This window comes from Bubalus kerabau, chromosome 7 (genome assembly GCF_029407905.1).
Source record: "Bubalus kerabau isolate K-KA32 ecotype Philippines breed swamp buffalo chromosome 7, PCC_UOA_SB_1v2, whole genome shotgun sequence".
Classification (NCBI taxonomy): domain Eukaryota; kingdom Metazoa; phylum Chordata; class Mammalia; order Artiodactyla; family Bovidae; genus Bubalus; species Bubalus kerabau.
Window position 1 is genome coordinate 63,445,195 of NC_073630.1, and position 2,385 is coordinate 63,447,579.

Here is a 2,385-nt window from a genome sequence, read left to right on the forward strand (position 1 = left end):
GCTGTTGCCAAAGAACCTCAGGAGATTCCTGGGAAATAACACTTTAGACTGCCCAAGACCTCTGGCACTGCAGTGGAAGTTTCCTTCTCATGGGACTAGAGAAGATTAATAAGTGACAACTGTTATTCTCAGGTATGGCATACTTAGATCCATTTTCCCTTACTAAAAATAGGATGTGCATTCACAGCTATGGAGAATGATGCCTGCAAATTTCCAGCAAAATGGTCATATTTGTCTCAAAATTCTTGTGTGTGTAGTTACTCAGTGGTGTCTGACTCTGTACCCCCATGGACTGTAGCCCACCAGGCCCCTCTGTCCATGGGATTCTCCAGGCAAGAATACTGGAGTAGGCAGCTATTCCCTTCTCCAGGGGATCTTCCCCACCCAGGGATTGAACTGAGGTCTCTTGCACTGCAGGCAGTTTCTTTACCAACTGAGCCACCAGAGAAGCCCCAAAACACAGTGCAATGCATCAGCTGGGAATCGAACCCAGGCCTCCCGCGTGGCAGGCAAGAATTCTACCACTGAACCACCAACGCAGGCCTCAAAATTCTTACTGGCATATTTCAATTAAATAATTGGGAGGATCTTGCATTTCAGGGGTCCACATGAGATCCGAGTGTTTGGATTAGATGTCTCCATAACTCATTTCTGTCATATTCTGTTGGCCAAGGCAAGTCACAAGGCTTGATCCAGAGGCAAAATGTGGGGACATAGATGTCAACTGTTTATGGGAAGTGTTGTAAAGTGACACTGCAAACTGTGTGATCAAAGGGAGGGGTGAAGAATTGGGGCCATCTTTGCAACCAATCGACCACGTGCTGTCTTCCAAGTTTTCAGCAGAAGTTAGAAATCCAGATCTTTATATATGAAATCTCCTGAGTTTTACGTACTACCAACTAATTTACAACTTTCAAGACAGTGGTGGGTCAACACTCTGTGGGCCAAACACATCACATCTGATTTGGATGTGGTTTGTCGGCCGTTTGCAACCTTTAGGTAAATCATTTGCTGTTGTTTCCACAGTACTTGGCTGAGAAAGAGATTTGAACCAGGGCTGTCTGGACTCCAGGCCCATATTCATTCAGCAAAATTTTCATGTCTTCCAAGTAAAGGCTTTGAAAAACAAAGATAAAGAAAACACAGTCCCTTCCCTAAAGGGTCTTCCAGTCAAAAGTTGGAGACAATATGTAAACAAACATTTAATTCATGTGATTAAATGCTGTGCTGGGCTGTGCTTAATTACTCAGATGTGTTCAAATGTTTGTGGCCATGGACTGTAGCCCATCAGGCTTCTCTGTCCATGGGGATTTCCAGGCAAGAGTACTGGAGTGGGTTGCCTGGCCCTCCTCCAGGGAACCTTCCCAACCCAGGTATCGAACCCAGGTCTCCCACATTGCAGGCAGATTCTTTACTGACAGATTAAATGCTACAGATTGATTAATATAACTGGCTCTCTCTCTGCCTTTTCATATATGCCGCACCCTGAGGACTGATGCTAAAGCTGAAACTCCAGTAGTTTGGCCATCTCATGCGAAGAGTTGACTCTTTGGAAAAGACTCTGATGCTGGGAGGGATTGGGGGCAGGAGGAGAAGGGAACGGCAGAGGATGAGATGGCTGGATGGCATCACCGTCTCGATGGACATGAGTTTGAGTGAACTCCGGGAGTTGGTGATGGACAGGGAGGCCTGGGGTGCTGCGATTCATGGGCTCGCAAAGAGTCGGACACGACTGAGCGACTGAACTGAACTGATCCAACCCTTTGCATATTTTCCATCTATCAAAAGAGACTGCAGACTGCCAGGCTGTGCCGGCTGGGGAAGCCCATCTTCCTTACCAGCTGCAGCCAGACGCTCACCCGCTCACTCTCCTTCATTCTCTGTTCCTCCTCCCAGCGTGCTGCAGCCAAGATGAGAAGGACTCAGTCCCACGGAAGGAATTTCATGTCTCTCTAGCAGTTTGGCAAGATAAGCATGAGGAGGAAGCCACATCAAAAAAGGAGGCCGCTGCCACCATTAGGCATCTGCAGTGCGAATGAGTCAGTCAGAGCCCTCATTTCCATGAGGTGCCTGCAGCTACCTTAGGGGCAGTTAATACTTTCCATTCACAGAGGTATCTGTGACCATTTACAGTATATGCGTAAGACTCCCCATGACACAACACCTCCCATGTCACCTCATGTTGACAAGTCAATTCTGGGCCCAAAGTAGACTTTGGTTTAATCAGTACTGTAATGTTCTAGATCCATTCTCTGACCAGGAGACAATATCTGGGGAAGTAAAAAACCATGGAGTCAGATGACCTGAGTTAATTAAAACCCTAAACGACTTTATTTTTAAATCAAGTCTTTTTTTTTTTTTTTAGACTATTATATGTGAACCATT

The 2,385-nt window shown here is 46.2% G+C and overlaps 1 non-coding gene across 1 annotated transcript; it reads right to left on the reverse strand.

Annotated features, from left to right (window-relative positions):
- Positions 1-468: 468 nt before the first annotated feature.
- TRNAG-GCC (transfer RNA glycine (anticodon GCC)) lies at positions 469-539 on the reverse strand. The gene has a single exon. It is a non-coding gene; the product is annotated as a tRNA-Gly (tRNA).
- Between the last annotated feature and the right edge of the window lie 1,846 nt (positions 540-2,385).